The sequence below is a fragment of the Pongo abelii genome, chromosome 4, assembly GCF_028885655.2.
Source record: "Pongo abelii isolate AG06213 chromosome 4, NHGRI_mPonAbe1-v2.0_pri, whole genome shotgun sequence".
NCBI classification, from domain to species: Eukaryota; Metazoa; Chordata; class Mammalia; order Primates; family Hominidae; genus Pongo; species Pongo abelii.
The window spans coordinates 67,242,564-67,260,786 of NC_071989.2; the positions used below are offsets into that span (position 1 = coordinate 67,242,564).

At 37.9% G+C, this 18,223-nt stretch overlaps 1 long non-coding RNA gene across 2 annotated transcripts in view; it reads right to left on the reverse strand.

Annotated features, from left to right (window-relative positions):
* The window catches only part of LOC129059408 (uncharacterized), a 31,043-nt gene extending 13,242 nt beyond the window's left edge, over positions 1-17,801 (reverse strand). The window contains exons 1-4 of one of the 2 annotated variants that reach the window (XR_008525275.2): positions 17,506-17,801; positions 13,910-13,948; positions 11,892-12,081; positions 11,269-11,381 (exon numbers count right to left, since the gene is read on the reverse strand). This is a non-coding gene — a long non-coding RNA (uncharacterized LOC129059408). The remainder of the gene's footprint in view (positions 1-11,268; positions 11,382-11,891; positions 12,082-13,909; positions 13,949-17,505) is intronic. The other variant, XR_008525276.2, reaches the window with a different exon arrangement.
* Between the last annotated feature and the right edge of the window lie 422 nt (positions 17,802-18,223).

Sequence of the window (18,223 nt, forward strand, 5' to 3'; positions counted from 1 at the left end):
TGATGGGCTTCCCTTTGTGGGTAACCTGACCTTTCTCTCTGGCTGCCCTTAATATTTTTTCCTTCATTTCAACCTTGGTGAATCTGACGATTATGTGTCTTGGGGTTGCTCTTCTTGAGGAGTATCTTTGTGGTGTTCTCTGTATTTCCTGAATTTGAATGTTGGCCTGCCTTACTAGATTGGGGAAGTTCTCCCAGATAATATCCTGCAGAGTGTTTTCCAACTTGGTTCCATTTTCTCATCACTTTCAGGTACACCAATCAAATGTAGATTTGGTTTTTTCACATAGTACCATATTTCTTGGAGGCTTTGTTCATTTCATTTCACTCTTTTTTCTGTAATCTTGTCTTTTTGCTTTATTTCATTGATCTTCAATCTCTGATATCCTTTCTTCCACTTGATCGTTTTGGCTATTGATACTTATGTGTGCTTCATGAAGTTCTCGTGCTTTGTTTTTCAGCTCCATCAGGTCATTCATGTTCTTTGTAACCTAGTTATTCCAGTTAGCAATTCATCTAACCTTTTTTCAAGGTTCTTGGCTTCCTTGCATTGGGTTAGAACATGCTCCTTTATCTTGGAGGAGTTTGTTATTACCCACCTTCTGAAGCCTACTTCTGTCAATTTGTCAAATTCATTCTCCATCCAGTTTTGTTCCCCTGCTGGTGAGGAGTTGTGATCTTTTGGAGGAGAAGAGGCATTCAGGTTTTTGGAATTTTCAGCCTTTTTGCGCTGGTTTCTCCCCATCTTCGTGGATTTATCTACTTTTTGTCTTTGAAGTCGGTGACCTTCAGATGGGGTCTCTGAGTGGACATCTTTTTGTAGATGTTGATACTATTCCTTTCTGTTTGTTAGTTTTCCTTCTAACAGTCAGGCCCCTCTGCTACAGGTTTGCTGGAGTTTGCTGGAGTTTGCTGGAGGTCCACTCCAGACCCTGTTGGCATGGGTGTCACTGGCGGAGGCTGCAGAACAGCAAAGATTGCTGCCTGTTCCTTCTTCTTGATGCTTCATCCCAGAGGGGCACCTGCCAGATGTCAGTCAGAGCTCTGCTGTATGAGGTGTCTGTCAGTCCCTACTGGGAGGTGTCTTCCAGTCAGGATACACAGGGGTCAGGGACCTACTTGAGGAGGCAATCTGTCCCTCATCAGAGCTTGAACTCTATGCTGGGAGATCCACGCTCTCCCCATCTATTCTTATATATATATTCACTGCATGTTACATACTAGGTGGATTAAACATAGGGAATTCTCCTTCTTGTTCTCTTGGGACTTTGATTTCAAAGACTTATAGCAAAACTTCACTTTGGGTCCCAATGTTCTTTCGATGTCTATTTTTCCATGCATTGTATGATGCATTTGGGAAGGTCTACTTGCCAGGAGTGCATCTGTTTTACTTTTACATAGTTCTCAATGTCACCACATTACCACCACTCTAGGTAAGCAGCTCTCCATGTTAGTCACCATGTAATAGGTTTTCTGGGACCACAATACCACTCCTAGAGCAAATTTCAAGTGTGGCTGCAATCCTTTCATCCCTGCTCCAGGCCATAGACATCACAGTTTACAGTTAATTTACCTTTCTAATCTTAAGCACTCCTTTCTTCTGCCATCACCTCAGGTATTTTTTTAAAAAGGAGGGCCTTCCCTCAGCAGAAGCCCTATCTTCCTATTTTAATTTCTCTCCTCAGTGTTTGCCCACTTTCCTGACTTATGGAATTACATTTTTTTTGGCCACATAATCCACCGTAGTCAAGCAAGTTCAGACAATAGAACTTTCTGTGATGACAGAAATACACATACATACACAAAGATATGCACATATATGCACAGCATATATGTAAATATATGTGTGTGTGTATACTGCCTACCAGCCATGTGGCTATTGATTATTTGAAATGTAGCTATTGAAACAAAGCATATTTTAAGTTTTAGTTTAAATTTAAATAACCACACGTATTACTCTGTTGAACAACCTGCTCTAATACATATGATATTATTGCAGGAAACAACTAGATTCTAGTCAGGGACTCTCATAGTTACATGTGACCCAGATGCCTTCAGTCAGACTTAGCACCAGCATATCACCTTTTCCCTTGGAGGGGAGAGCTGAAGTAGAAAGTGGACAACTTTACTCCTAGTTGTCCCTCCCTTTATTTCCTCATTAGACTAATAACTGTTACTCATTGCATTTTGCTAGGGACAAATATGCATATATTAACTAAAATATTCACAACAGTGCAGAAATACAGTAATTATCCATATTTTACAGATGAGTCTCAGAAGAATGAAGTAAGTTGCTTGACACTGCAAAGTTAATAAGCCACAGACTTGAGATTTAAACCAAGGTCTGCTTTAGAGATATCTCATCTTCTCACTGTCACTGCTCTCCAGCATGTGACACACATCCATCTTCGGGATTATTTGTCATCATTGCACATTCAAAACACTGCCTGCTACTCAACTATCTTGGCTTCCTGGACTGATTTGTTCTCTTTCTTTCCACAGCCTTTTCTCTGCTTCATATTTTTCTTTCCTAGATTTGTTTTTCCTCTTATATTTTTCTCCTAAAAGGCCACCATCCCCTCAGTTTTCCTGATTTTACTGCCCTTCTCCCGTATCCAGCTTGCACTCTAGGGGTTAAGCTGTTCTGATCACATTGCATTTCCTTACCGTGTTTCCTATATGACTAAGCAATGTGCAGCTGAGTTTTCAATGCAGTTCCATAGATTCCTGACTTATTTTTCCAAGTCCATATTTATACTTGAACATGGATAATTTCAGCTGTCATTATAGCCTCTTGTAAACTCACTAGTACACATCTGAGGAGATGGGATGCTCTTTCAAAGAGCCAGGTCTTTTTTTGCCATCAGTTTGTAGGGGCCTTATAAAAACAATCCAATGGCTATATTTCCTCAGTTCATCCTCCCAACCCCTAGATGTGTTACTATTTCTCATTTTGCTAGTGAAGAAGCAGAAGCTTACAATGATTTTGCAATTTGCAGCAACCATATGAGAAATCAGAAGGGACTCAAAAAATAGAAGCTGTGCAACCTAAGGGTAAGGCACAATTCCCAAAGGTAGTAAAGAGTAACCTCTTCCTAACAAACTCGGTGGCATTTATTTGCAAGCAGTTCTCGAAAATAAAAATAGGCAAAACTGGAAATACTATTTCAGACCACACATCCAGATTGCTTCTCAAAATGACCTAATTGGAAATTTCTCAAGGCCGAAGTAGTCCATCTCCCCAGGCATACAATTTGCTGAGGGCAAGGAGTTAAAGGTAGCTACAGCAGCAGAGTAGGACTCTTTGTAATTGTGGATGGATTTATGACAATACTCTGATAGCAACATAAAACCAGTATTTCCAAGCATGAGTCAACTTAGTGTTCTAGTAACTTGAGTAGTACACGATGGCCAGTAAATGCTCTGTAAATGGAACTGCAAAACATTTGATTTAAGCCAATTCACTTATCTTATGGAACTGCTGAGAGGTCTCCGTGGGCATTTATTTCAGACAGCCCTTCCTTTGAAGGACTGGAGCTATCTTCCTGAGTCAAAGAGTACTTTAGAGCATGGGAAGTCACAACATTATCCTCCAAGGCTTCTTTACTGTTTATGTAAAGCAAACTTCCATTTTACCAGATTCTTTAAATGAAACTCCTTTTATGTCTTCATTGGATTTTTTATTCACCTTCTTGCAAGATCATCAGTAGATATTCCATATGGGAGACATTGTCCATTTTTGAAAGGCGGCAAAAACAATGTTGTATAACTGTAGGTTCAAGAATTTTTCTCAGCATAACTTATCACTATTCATGAAGAAAATTTAGAAGGACATAGAAGGACGTTGCTATACCCAGCATTAATATCCAGGTCAGCTAGTTTAAAAAAAAATGAAAAGAGACCAAGTGGATCAGTGATGGGAACAACATGTGAAGGTTTTTAAAAACAATATTAGTAAAAACATAAACAGAGAGCAGTAAATCACTGTATTAGTTTCTAAGGCCTGTCGTTACAAATTACTGCAAACTGAGTTGCTTAAAACAGAAGTTTATTCTCTCACAGTTCTGGAGACTAGAATTCCAAAATCACAGTCAGCAGGGTTCGTTCCTTCTGAAGTTTCCAGGGAAAAATCTGTCCTGTGCCTCTGTTCTGGCTTCTGGTGGTTACCAGTGAGCCTTGACATTCCTGGCACTATTCCAATCTCTCCCTCACCATGATCCCTAAACATGATGCCAGTTCACAGTGACAGTCATCAAATGGCCTTCTTCCCATGTGTCTTCACATGACCATCTTCGAAGGACACCAGACATTGGACTTAGGACCTACCCTGATCCAGTATCACCTCATTTTAATTTAACTGATTACATCTGCAAAGACTGTTTTTCCAAATAAGATAACATTTTGCAATTCCAAGTAGAATAAATTTTGAAGATGCTATTCAATCAGTACAATCACTTCAGGAATTATCAGTGTCCCCTTATCTCAGAGCTCTGTAGAGAGCTGACATCATGATCAAGAGTAGTGGGACTGGGAACCTGGAGGCCAGTTTATGCTACAAGCTGCTCTGACTTTGGGTTTGACTTAGTCATTCACACACACTGAGGGGATGAGGGGACTTGGGGAGTTCTGGAGCCCTTAGCATAGATCTGTGAATGAGCTTTAAGGCCTCCGTTAATGTTCTGAAATTGCATGCATGTTGTTGTGTCAGGTGGTCTTATGTTTTCTTCAAAATGGAATTTCCTTGCCTTTTCTGAGGTCCTCCAAGGTGTCTTTGACCCAAGAAGGCTAGTAACAAGTGCACCAAATCATCTATAAAGTCCAGCAAAGAATTCTGATTTCTGGACGTATAGTTGACCTGTGTTGTATCATTTTATGACACATTCAGGGCTTCTGGATAGCATGTTAAAAGTCTAGCCCTTAAGATTATTTTATTTTGAAATGTTTCTGGCTCATTGATTTCCAATCTGCCTTTCTACATAACCCACAGGTGGATCAGTTTTTACTTGGCTCATGTTTTATGCAATAGGAAATGTAAATGAAACTCAGAACCGAGGTAAACAAGCTAATATCAGCATAAGGGGAAGAGAGAAACACAGGTGAACAGGTTTATGGCTTAATGTGCAGGGTTTGATATCAAAGGACTTGAAAGTGAACTGGTGAAAGGAGAAAAGTAGGGGAGAGGAGGAAACACTGGAGGTTATGCTGTGGGATTTGCAGTTTTATAGCAGGATTCACTTTCCCTCTGTCTGGAATGACACTCACCTGACATTTTAGTGTCTCCCAGAAAATAACAACTTCTTACTTATTAAAAATAATTCCATTTGAGAACCACTCTTATCAGATTACACATCCTCTACTGTGATTTTAAAGGAACACACTCCCTCTGCCCTTCATAGCACCTTTAGTGGATATCCACATATTAGCACAGCCGGCTCTTCAGAAATGATGAGTAGAGTTAGTTCATTCCACAGACCATCTGGCCTCCTTTTAATTCTCCTACCTCTTTTTTTTCATCTGCCCTATCTTTGTTTTTTTCATCTCTTTGAAGCCTCCTCACAAAAGGATGAGTAAGAGGAAGGAAACTGAATTATCGTCTACTGATCCAGATTGTTGCTTTTCTATTATGTGCAAAAGGTGTGATCGAAAGCACTGATTTTAGCTATAAACATCTTCTCTTGGCCTATTGCCACAGAAAATCGAGTTAAACTTTTTCATGTTATAGTATAGAATTAAAAATTCACCTTTATTTAGTGAAGGCTAAGTTTAAAATAACATGTCTAAGGAAAACGAAAAAAAAAAAAACTCTTTATTCATGGTATTTTGTGCTTGTTTTTCCTCATTATTTTAAGCCTAATTTCTACTTCTATAAATGGAATATGTGAAAAATACACCAAATAATAAAACAATTTTTATTAGATTTTTCTACTCTAGTCTGGAGATGTTCCAGTCTCATATGTACTTGACCAGAGTCTATTTCTCTTGCCTATTCTTGAATCTACACTACTTACTGTTCCCCTCAGATAATAACAAAAAGCCCCAGAAAAAGTCCTTCAGAAGTGAGTGCTAAATCTTTTGCCAAGAGTAGACTTTCTGCACACCTTTATTAAATAAAAAAGTAAACCATGGTGTAGCCTGAGCCTCCCAGTGAATGTTGAGTTTATTATTATTTTTTAAAGGTCAATGAAAAGAATGAAAAGCACTGAGCAGGGTTGGAAATGGCGTCCTCAATTATGGTGGCCAGGAAATGAATCCCAGGCAGGCAGGACTTGAAATCTACCAAGAAAACAGCCTTGATCTTTCAAGCTTGAAATACGAGGGCGATGGGTAGGATTGGAAAACTAGAAGAAAAAACTACAACCCGAAAGAATTCCTCACTACCCAGATATCATAGCTAGAGACCACTAAGGGTCAACATGGTCACTGTCAGTCTTATCCCTCTTTTTAAAAAGTTAGGACTAGTAGATGTCAGTTGAAAGCTCAATAACTATATGAATTTAGCCATTTTGAATTTGTCATTTTAGCTTTCTTATGATCAATTTGTCACTTTCCAAATAGCTGAAAATTAGCCAGTTAACTAATTTATTTTAAAATAGGATAGCATTTTGATATAAAAAGATATGCATAAATTTCAATATAGATGTATAATATATGTATATGTGTGTATATATATGTGTATATATATGTAGAGAGAGAGAATTTTTTTCTAAGTAGGGTCATAGAGAACACATTACCTCGATGAGAGCTTTCTAAGACAAAATCTTAACCAAGTAAAGCAAAAGCATTGTGAATAATTTCAAGTTCATCGTTTTCAATAGATTTTAATTTTTTTAATACTATATTCAAGTAGAGACAGTTCAATTGAAGTCATTCATAATTAAGCTGTATCCGCTATTATAGTTTTTCTTGTCTCTAAAAAATTGCAATTTAGGGGAAACTGCAATACAAACAGAACTGAGGCTAAGGCTTTACATTTTACCCAGCTAATTTCGTGAATCTTTACCAATTCAGTGATCTCTCTGACAGTAACAAGTTCTAATTTTCTTACCATGCCCTTCCCCTCTTGGATCTAAAAGCTTCAATAAGAGATGAAGCCCATTATGTGAAATATATACTAATATCCTCCAAAGGCATGGAGAGGCTGGGTAGGGTTTTTCCTACCAATTTGAATGTTCAAGTTCAAGTATTAAAATGTAAAAGTTGTTACTATGCCACAAGGAAGGAGTAGTGGCCAAAGTAAATTTCAACCAAGTTCATATCAAAAAGTATTTCCTAAAGTGGAAAGTTTCCCCAAAGGCAGAAGAAAAATTTATTAACAGAACACTTTGAAGGAGAGGGCCCAAAATGTAAAGGAAGTCTTTCTTATCCTCACAGCAAATTGGCAATCCGGAAGATAATTTCAATACCCTAGCTTACGTGTGTGACAAAAAAGAAAAACAGAAGCTGATTAAATATTTATCTAGTTACTCTAAATGACCTTGTGTGGTGCTTAAAATAGAATTAATTTTAAAAAATAAATAATTTCTCCTGTTTTTGCTGCAGTATCACACCACAGACCTCCCTTCATTCCACACACATTAATGCTCTGATACCATTTACTTGGGTCTAAGAAATCTTAGACAAAGAAACTGCTTTAGTCATGTCTAGCAAAACTTCTGTTTGTTCTGGAAATTTTACTATTCTGAGAATGGACTTGGCCATTAACTATCAATGCCCCTCAAGATAAAGTGGCATGAGGTAAATGATGGCTTAAATAATTCTCAACATTCGGTGTCGCAAGGCCATAATAAAACTCTTCCTAGTACATATAACTGTGAATGTTAATCAGAGTCTGTCTAGAGACCCAAATAATTTGGTGAAATTCTGAGGCTTGCTAAGACTTGAAACAGCAAGTTAGAATGTGTGGAAATACTTGACTCTATAGGAATTTTGAATTTGAGGATTCTTTGCCGTGCATCACTAGAAGAGGTTTAGTAGCATCCCTGGCCTGTATAGAATACATGTCATGTACACCTCCTTCCGCAAGTTGAGACAACTAAAAATGTCTCCAGACATGGCCAAATGTCCCCTCAGGGACAAAATCATCCCCACTTGAAGAAAAACTGCTTTAAATTATGGCAGACAGGCTAAACAATTCATCTTAAATCCCATTTATTCTTTTCTGCTTCAAGATTTTTCCTAAACACTTTATTCTTTTCCTTTAATACCTGAAAATACGGCAAATCTCTGACAACTTTGTGTTTTTACTGTCTTTATGTTTTATACTATTGGAGAATGAATCCTATAAAAATGCACATCTCATCCTGGCCAACATGGTGAAACTCCGTCTCTACTAAAAATACAAAAAGGAGCTGGGCATGGTGGTGCATGCCTGCAGTCCCAGCTAGTTGGGAGGCTGAGGCAGAAGAATAGCTTGAACCTGCGACACAGAAGTTGCAGTGAGCTGAGATCGTGCCACTGCACTCCAGCCTGGGCGACTCTCTCTTAAAAGAAAAACCACAAACAAAAAAACCCACCTTTCCATCTGGTCCAATGTCCAAGCTGCTCAGCCCTAATCTCTCTACTCTAAAGGGAGGAAAAAAATAAAAATAAAAACAAACAAATAAACAAAAAACAACCCTGCTTCAAAACTGGAGCTCCTTCATTCTTCCGTCTTATCGCCAAGCTGCTTTCTGTGCTGGAGGTCTCCCTAGTAGTGTGGACCCAACCTGCAGCTAGGATTTTTGAGTTCTGCGGTTCCTCTGCTGGAAGGACGTCAATGGCTGCTTTGAGGGGATGTTCCAGCAATTTCTGAAACTAAGCGTAGCGGGGATAGGAAGGAGCTAGGAAGAGATTTAGAGACCCCACCCCCAAACTTGGGACCACCTGAACTCCAACAAAACAATAGGACTTATTGTTTACTAACTATACAGGAAACGTTTTCAATAGTGTTCTGCACACAAACTCTGGCAGGGCCCTGGTTCTAAACATTCCTTAAGCTAAACAAGTCAATTCTCATAAAAATGATCTCATGAACGAATTTTACAGCTTTTTTTCTGAAAAGATTTTTTAATCCCCCAGCTTATTAGAAGGCTGCTCTCGCTATTGTTTCCACTGTCGTTGAATAGATAATGGGCAAAGGAAAGTAAACTAGGTCTCTTTCCTCTTGCTGATCTTGCCATTTCTCCCCTGCATTTACATCAAAAGCTTCTAGGTACAAAGACTAAATCATTATTTGCATTATTAAAAATGAGTAAAGTGCACAGTCTTCTCCACCAAGTTTTGATTCCTAACAGCAGCTTTGACTCTGAATACCACAGTTAATGCTAACGGAGAACACAGATTGCAACAAAGAAATACGAAGTGATAACAGACTAATAATGATAATGCCATAGATATCAATAATTGTAGATTTACTCTGCGCCAAAGATTATGCTAGTTATTATTATTTTTTTATTTTTTTACATTTAATCACATACAGTCCTCATTGCAGCCCTATGAAGTAGGTCTCATCACTCTATTTTGAGAGAAGGAAACTGAGGCTTAGAGAGATTAAGTTCACATATTTTAAGTAGAATTCAAGCTCATTTGTGACTAACATCAAAGCCTGTATTGATAGATATATGATACATAGATAGGCAGGTACATAGATGATAGATGATAGATAGATAGATGGTAGGTAGAGATAGATAGATAGATAGATAGATAGATAGATAGATAGATAGATAGATAGATAAAAGTTGGGTAATCATGATACTACATGATGCTAGGACCCCTCCGCCTGCCAGGAATTCCCTAAACAGAACGCCATGATGCGAAAGTTGGCTCCCAAAGGCCAACTTGGCTACAAAGAGAGACTCTCTTTCTCTACTCAAGGAGGTGTTTCTCATAGTTTGATCCAATGAATACCTGCTTAGTAACTGTCACTGTTGAAGAAGTAGATTCATGAGTCTTATCCCAGGCCTAAAGAATCAGAATATCTGGAATGTGTGGGAAGCTGACCCAAGCATATGCATCTTTTAAAAACTTAGATTATTCTTCTGCCCCGAAAAGCTTGGGAACCACTGACTTATGTGGTCAGAAGTGATCGACTCCCTGGGCTGGGAAGCTCCAATTTTCTCCTCCAGATTTCCTGTATCGCCCTCTCCTCCCTGTCCTATGCCCCATTAGGGAGGATGCATGAATTCCTTCAGCAAGCTCCTTGTCCTTCAGCTTCCAGGTGAGTTTAGGCAATGAGAGGGGTGGGGAGAGGCATTAATGAGAGATCAAAGAAGGGAGAGAAGTGAGGACATGGTCTGTATATCTCAGGCTGTTTCCTATGCAGTCATTGCAGATTGGCTGCCTCACGCTCCCAAAGGTCACAACACCTGACAAAGCGGCCCTCTCAGCATCAGAAAATCTCCATATTCCAGGATCCACACCCTCTTTAAGTGTCATTTAGGTTCTGGGTGAAAAATGCTCCTTTCTGTTACTAGTTTTGGAGTACTGCAGTATTCTCTATTTTTTTTTAAGTCTGCCCACATCTCTGTGAATAGTCTCCTTGCTAAATTCTCTACACACTTCCCCATTTGAAGGTGTCATTTGTTTTCTGGCAGAACTCTGATTGATACCCTTATAAATGTGACTCAAGCATCTGTAATTTTTCTACTTCTTTTGGGTTATTCTTGCTACATTGCACCTATTAGGGACTTGATGCCTGTAAGTTGCTTAATCTGTTCTATTTTTCCAGCTGTGGTGATAATCAAATGAGATGAATATATAACATGCTTTTCATGTGCTTATGATTGTCAGTTAATGTTAGTTCCTGGCCCTCTATTTACAGCACACTCTTCATCTCATCATTCATCATTTAATGTAATTTGATTGGTCTTTAAGGCGTTGCTTACTCTCTCCAGGCCCTGTTTGTTTCTGCCCCTCTTCTTCTCCAGTTGTCCATTAGCTCTTCCCATCAGAGGAACCTTTTGTTCACTGGGTCTTTCCTAGTTGGTTCAATCTTATTGGTATTTACTGTGTTCACTGTAAGAGCTAGTCTATCAGCTCACATGATCTCCAAGAAAGCCATGTCCTTTCTCTCTGTCTGTGCACTAGACTTTCCCACCAACTCCAGACTTACCCTTCTTTACTACGCTGCTCTGATTTGAAGGCATCTCCAGACTTAGAATAAAGAACTTTCCTGAACGAACCTTCAATTCATGGGGGAGTCTATAATCCTTCAGCACCTAGAGATTGCCTCTACAATTTGAAAACTTTCTTTTATCCCCCAGTTATACTTATAAACCCAATAATCTCTCACCGTCTGGAGCTTCAAAACTCTTATTCTGGAATATCACTCTGCAGCTAGCTGTCTTCAAGTTGTCGCCACTGTCCAAATATTTATGTGCAGGTGATGGGCCCTTCTCGGCCTGGCTGCAATATAAAATGAATTCTGTAACCTAAGAACAAAGTTATCCAGGGAGATTAAGTGAATCTGTTCACTTGAGCACCAAACAGGTGCTAGGCATTCTGTTCAGCTCTAAGGTTATTTCTGTCCATACCACATGCAAGAATACAGGCAAGGAGTAAGTCAGGGTCTCTTCACTCAATCGACTTTCATAACTCTTTAAGAATTAACCTGTGAATTTTTGAAGAAGGCAAATAAACTTGTGGAGAATGACAGCCCAGACCCTGTAATTAAATCCCTCTAAGGTTATTCTGTATGTTTTACTAAATGAAGTATAGAAGATTTAGAGTAGGTTATGTTTCTAATAAGGTACTGTTTATGTCTGCTAATCCATCGTGATCCAGCCTGAATTCCATGTTTTAGTTGGAATATGTTATGTACACTAAGGTTCCTGCTTCCTGCCTCAGGATTCTGATTCCTAGGTCTCATAACTTGATTATGATTTCCTTGTTTAAAAGTAGCTTTAAAGTACCTACATGTTGATCAGTTGGTAGTGCCACAGTCTTCCTACAGGGTTTTCCATAAATGTTGACTCCAGTTGCTGGACTTCTCTGCTGCATGCTCTGGGGCTTTCATTCTGTGATCTATGGCAGTTATGTTTTCTTTGGGAACACAGTGTTATTCCACAGTTCCTGTTTCATTTGCTCTTTGTTCTGTGCCTAGTGTCTGGAAAGAAGGTTTAAAATCTTTTGTGGGGAAGACTTGCTTATGCTTAGGGTATAAACTGAGGCTTCATTTGTGCAGATCTCGAGTATACTAGGCACCAATAGCGTAAGACGTAACTGTTTGATTCCTTTGATTCCTTCAACCCACATACACTGAAGGTTACCCACACATGCTATTTATGCGCAGAAAATAATGCTGTTATCTAAAATGTCTAAGATTGCACTTGTCTTGAAAATTATTAGAGCTCTTTGTTTTATACATGAATTTTCATAGTAAGAAACTCAATTTTGAAAGTGAAAAGATTTCTCCAAGGTGGTTATTCCGAAATAACCCACTTTTCACATTTTTTCTTTGGAATAGATTAGGTAGAGCTTTGGAAGGGTAGAGTAGGATGGATATTTATCTTTTTCTTGTCTTTATTTATCTTTTTACTTGTCTTTATTTAGCCTTTTTTTTCCTAAATATATCCCACAGGTGTGGATGAAGGGGCTGGATGGGTACAACCCAAAATTTGTCTGAGAGAATGAGGGAAATAAACCTAGGATTTAAAAAAGATTAAACAGTCCCCAAGCTAAATAATCCATGTGTGGGAAACTCACACATTACTGAAAATCTTAAGCAGGATCAGAGGGTAAAAGAAATAATGCACTCAGTTAAGATAAATTCATTTTCGTCCTAGGAACCTAAGCCTGCAGAGGTTCAAGCAAACACAACTCTAGCCAAACTTTTGATATCAGCATAAACTCTTGACTGTGTAGACAATAAAAACCTGCAGTAAAAACCAGTAGTTTATAAGGTAAGTTTCTTAAATTTATTTCCCAGTGGCTATTCCAAGCTACAGATTTTTAAAAATGCTTTTAGGAAGGTAGAGCACCTCTTCACTCTCAGAGAAAAGCAAAGGAGGAAGATGGATTGCTTTTTTGAAGCATAATACTGAAACTTCCTGGAAGCCATCGATTTCCAGATTTCTAAAAGATGTTATCTTTCACCTTCAGTGGAGAACTAAACATTATCACCAAGGCTACTGCATCTTCAAATATTTGAAGACAATCGGTGTCTGTCTGTTCTGATTGCATCTGACGCCAAGCCCAGGTTAAATTACAACCATTAAGAGCTGAATAATGTGCCTCAAACAAAATATATTATCTGTACTCCCCAGTGGAAACCTACTGAGTTGTCTTCCCAGATCACAACAATGTCCCTTCCTCTGAGGCCCCCATTGCTGTGCTGCAGAAGTAGAATTCTGATAAGCCTTTCTCCCACCATATGACCCTGCTTCCTGGCCACAACCAATTGTTACATGGGTGGACACTGGACCCAAACTGGACCAATCAGAGAATCACAGTCTCTTCTAAAGTATTGGAATTCATACTGGGAAATATTTCCCTGTATGTATCTGTAATATGCCAATTTGGTGATCATACTTTCTGCCACCTGTACTGGAGAATCAATATGTGTAGACAATTGTGGTAATATCCTAAATGATCTTCCAGAAACTATGGTCTCATCCATCACACTGCTCACCTACTACTTAAATGTGGTACCTTTTGTAAAAACAAATATGATCATATCACCCCATTGCTGAAAATCTGCTGAAAATCTCAAACAGCTATCATATATGAAATCAAATCCAAACCTACAATATGGCTTACTCACGTCTTCATAGCTTCATTTCCACAAATCTTTTAAGCCCCGTATCCCACCAGTCCTGTTGTTTCTCCCATCAGATCTTCTAAATGACCCACAGACACAAATGTACAGTCTAGTCATGTTGAACATCTACTCTTTAAACACACTGAATGCATCCTAACTGCTTGACTTTGCATACCTGCTCTTCTCTCTCCTGAAAGATTCAGTTGCGACTAACCTGAAAAAGGAAGAGCAGGTTTTGGCAAATTGTTGTTCATCCTTCAAGTCCTAGCTCAAATACCATCTCTCCCAGAAGCCCTCCATGTCTCTTGTGTGCTTTCTTACAGTGCTTCACCTCTTTTAGGAAACCCTCTGCCAAGTCCTAGAGGAAAAGCTAGCAGCTCCTCTTTCTTTCTCTCACAGTGCTTTGTTTATGTCTATCTTTCATAGCATTATTAGCATTTACTGTAATTTTTAAAGTCATGTCTGTCTTCCCTTCAAGACTAAGAGTTACTGGAAAACACTGAACACATCTTACATCCCAATGCCAGTGTAGAGACTGGTCTTTTCACTATTAAGTAGCTTGACAGTATAGAAGTCAGGATGCTGTTCTCACCAGCAAGTCTTTGCTTTATATGTCTATCACCTAGTTCTTCCAACTGGCTAATTTATTTAAAAATCACAATAATAGGAATTAAAGAGTTACTTATTATTAGAGAAGTAATTTTTCAGCAGGCTTCTACATAGCCCTCAATAAAATAAATGCTCAAATTGAAATTACTCTTTCTCATATATTTTCAATTTTTAAAAAGTGTATGAGAAGAGGACCAGCTATTGACTTTAGCAGTACAGTACTTCTAAAAATAAGCAACAGCAAAGCAGAAAGTATGGGAGAAAAAAGTGACTTGACTTTAGACTTCAAAAAGGTCAACCTTAAATATGGGTAGTCGCACAACAAGATAGTCCTCTTGTGGTTTGTTTCGTTCAGTTAAGAAGTTCTTTCTGAGAAAATGGGATTAAAATAAAACAAAGTCCACTCTGAAGAGTTTAAAAATAACCTAATATGCTGAGGAAGTGTTTACTTTTATTCCATCTCAGTTCATCTTATCTTTATTTGGAATTTGTGCAGCATCTTTGAAATAAACCACTGAAGATGACCTCATGAAAAAAATGTAAAGTTTTTTTTCTTTTTTTCTTTCCTTTTTTTTTCAAATATGAATAAACCCCTAGCAAGTGTATCTGTGTACTTCCTGTTCACACTGCTTATGTTTATCAGTGCAATTAGTATTGTTTCAGCATGCTTTACTTAGTGGTTCACTTAATTAAGACTCACTTGGGATATTTCTTCCAATATGTTAGGCTTGGGGTCATTAAGGCCACTGCTGTGCCACTTCAGTGATTTCAAGCTAAAATATGCATACCTTAGGAGGTAGTTTTTCCATGGATTACCATGTGAGGACTTGCTATCAGCCTTGCACTCTTTGAAAGTAAAATATAAATGGACCAAATAATCTACTCTCTAAGGTGTGAAACTCAAGATAAAATTTAGGTCACATATTTTATTATTTAAAAAATATTTTGTCTACCTCTTTAATAGGTATTACTATAAAAGAAAAAATCTATTTAAAGCTTTAAGTAAAACAAAGCATATCAAGGATATATCCACTTAAACATGATTGAAAAGCATAAATGGAATTTCTGCCTTAAAAGAAATATACATCATCTCTTTCTTGCGTCACTGACCATCATAATGACCTCTGTAATAGCCCTTAAGTTTGGTGTCTGAGCTTCCAAGATTGATGCTACCAGTTAATTAACCTCACAGGCTTCTGGGAATCCAGTCAAGTCGACCTTCATGTTATGTACATAAGCACATCTTCCCAGAGATGTCCCAGATCACAACTGATCTAGAAAACTGCTTTAAATACCTACACACACAACACAGAAATTCCTTGACAGTGATGAGCCATTAATACCCAGTAAATTGGTTATTAATAGTGAATATAAATAGCAACTCCCTTCTTGACAGCATTCTAAGCTCTTTGTCAATCCTTGGGAATATCAAAGTGTTCGTCTGCATGTTCTCTGTACTCTGTAATTAACACATAATGCTATTTTACCCAAATCTTAGACTTTTGGAAAACTATGAATTATGCTGTATTAGTTATCTATTGCTGTGTAATAAATTACTCAAAAACTTAATGCTTAAAACAATAAACATTTCTTATCTCAGTTTCTGTCAATCAGGAATTAGAGAGCAGCTTAGTTGGGTAATTCTGGCCCATGATTGGTGAGTTTGTTGTCATGATGTCTGTGAGAACTTCAGTTATCTGGAGACTGGCCTTGGGCTGCAGAATCAACTTCAAAGATGGCTCACTGACATGGCTGTTCGTTGGAGGATTCAGATCCTAGCCACATGAATCTCTCCATAGGGTATAGGGCACAGGGTAGCTGAGCCCCCTGATAGCAACCTTCTCCAAAAATAAGAATTTCAAAAGGGAGAGCAAGGAGAAAACCACAATGCTTTTTATGCTTTTTATGACTTAGTCTGGAAAGCAATATACTATCACTTTCACGATATTTTATTTGTTGGAAGTAAGTCATTAAGTACAAGCCATACTCAAAGGGAGGTGAATTAGGCTCCACATTTTGAAGGAAGGAGTATCAAATAGTTTGGGACATATTTGAAAGGCACCACACTTGCAAATTTGTCTTCTACAGATAAATGTTAGATGTATATGATGCCCATCAACAGATGTATTAATAGAAATGGAAAATTAAATGGATAAATTTTATGGTGTGTGAATTATTTCTCAATAAGACTGTTAATATTTTTAACAGAAAGAAATGGAGAGTGCACTTTATTAAGAGAGACAATTAAGATCTTTGGAGCCTGTTACGTACCCAGTATTTTACCTAGCATAGTTTATTTAAACTTCAAAACAAACATAAAATAGTGGTGTGCTGGAGCTGGTTCACACTGGCTTGTGAGAGACAACTGTTAGCGTCTCTATAAAGTTCCATGCTTAATAACACCATATTGGAGGTTTAAAGTCGACTATGGTGGGAGTATCATATACTAACGGGGATCACTGATTTGTAGAATTTACCAATTTCTGTTGTATAATTGGCCCTAATTTACAGAGAAGGAAAATTGGAGAATGAGAGGTTTTTAAATTTGTTCTAAAAATTGTCTGGATATTTTTTCTTCCTCCAAGGGGTAGTAAATGAAAAGGCCAGAGTTTGAACCCAGTGTTGAATGCATCTAAAGCTAGCTTTATTTTTGGTATGCATGCTGCCTCTCTAAGAGGATTAATTACTATACATTGCAAATCATCTTCCTTGGCTCCATCATGATATTGCTGTGTTTATGATAACAATGAGGACTAACTACAGCTAATTGGCTGACCATTTAAGGTTGGGAAAGAATTCTATTTAAGTTCAGAGACTGGAAAAAAGACTAGTAAAAATCAAAAACTAAAAGAGCTAACTTCAGTTTAATATTAAGTAGAAAAATGAAGAAAGAGAAGGTAACATAGGGGATAACTACAGTCTCTTAAATAGGAAATTGTTAGAAATTAGATATATGAAACATCTCTGCATTACCCAGCAGGGTAAGAATATTTTTTACAACACAGAAAACACTGAATCTCCTTTCTCTAATTTGACATTTATCTCTCAAATACAATATTCACTACCTCTAACCTCAGATAAATACTCTTGAAAAATCATTTTTTATTTACAATTTGGCCCTATTTTGCATATTTAAAACATCTATATTCCACATATACATACAGAGTTATGCAGACTTATTCCCATGCAGGTATCCGTACAAACCCTAATGCACACATCCCCCGAAATGGAAGCTAGCAACGTGCGGAAGAGGAAGAGAGAAGATGAAATTGGCTTCTCTGGAGCAATAGTTTTTCAGCAATAACCCTAATAGCTCAAAAATGATCACATCTAGAGATACTAAATTAAAACACTGTGCCAGAGACTATGGACCTGTGCATTAAGGCACACACATATGAAATCTCACCACCATGCCAGAGATGAAAACATGACAGTTAGGTTACCATGGAGACAGAAGCAGAGACACCAGCTACTAACTCTGAATACCAATTAACATCTAGCACTTCTTTATGTTACTAAAATTGGTTGCCAGGGCAACTCAAAGGATTGGCTCAGGTTATCAAATTAATTACAAACCAAATCTAAAAAAGTCAGATTCTTTAGACTTTTATGAGCCTTAACTTAAATAAATTATTTATGGGGATTCATGCTGGTCTCAAGATGGCAGCTGTTATCTGCCTGTGATTCTTTTTATCATTCCCCAGTACCTCTTTTCTTTCTCTTAAAATATTTCTCAGGCAGAAACTGGTATATATTCCTTAATATTCTCAGTTATGCTTCCAGCAAAAGAAAGCCGAAATGAAACTTCTATATAATAAGTTATTTTAATATGTATTTATTAAAACTTAGGTTATAGCTACACAAAGTAGTTGATCGCTAG